A 439-nucleotide genomic window follows, 5' to 3' on the forward strand; every position below is an offset into this window, starting at 1 on the left:
ATAATTAACTAGATAGAACTCTCCAGTAAAAAATGGCAGCAAATCTCGTGAGTGCTAAAGTTTCTGTTTTTTTACAGCAAGATCGCAAAGACTTTCCCCAAGTCTTCCCAAAGGTTCTACTTGGCACAAACACTAATTAAAAGCATAAAACCACATCTAAACAGAGGCTAGATGAATTATTTATTGCTAAACAGAATCAAAAATCAAGGAACAAAAATAAAATTGGGTTGCCTCCCAACAAGCGCTATCGTTTAACGCCCCTAGCTAGGCATAAAAGCAAGGATAGATCTAGGTATTGCCATCTTTGGCATGCAATTCTTCAATCGAACACCTATAACCCTTAGGAGTTTCCTTCTTTCTACTAATGATTAAACACTTAGGCAAGAAATCGAGAAAATCATTTGTAGCAAAAGGTTCCTTAATGATAGCGAGAAAGTTG

This window comes from Triticum urartu, chromosome 2 (genome assembly GCF_003073215.2).
Source record: "Triticum urartu cultivar G1812 chromosome 2, Tu2.1, whole genome shotgun sequence".
NCBI classification, from domain to species: domain Eukaryota; kingdom Viridiplantae; phylum Streptophyta; class Magnoliopsida; order Poales; family Poaceae; genus Triticum; species Triticum urartu.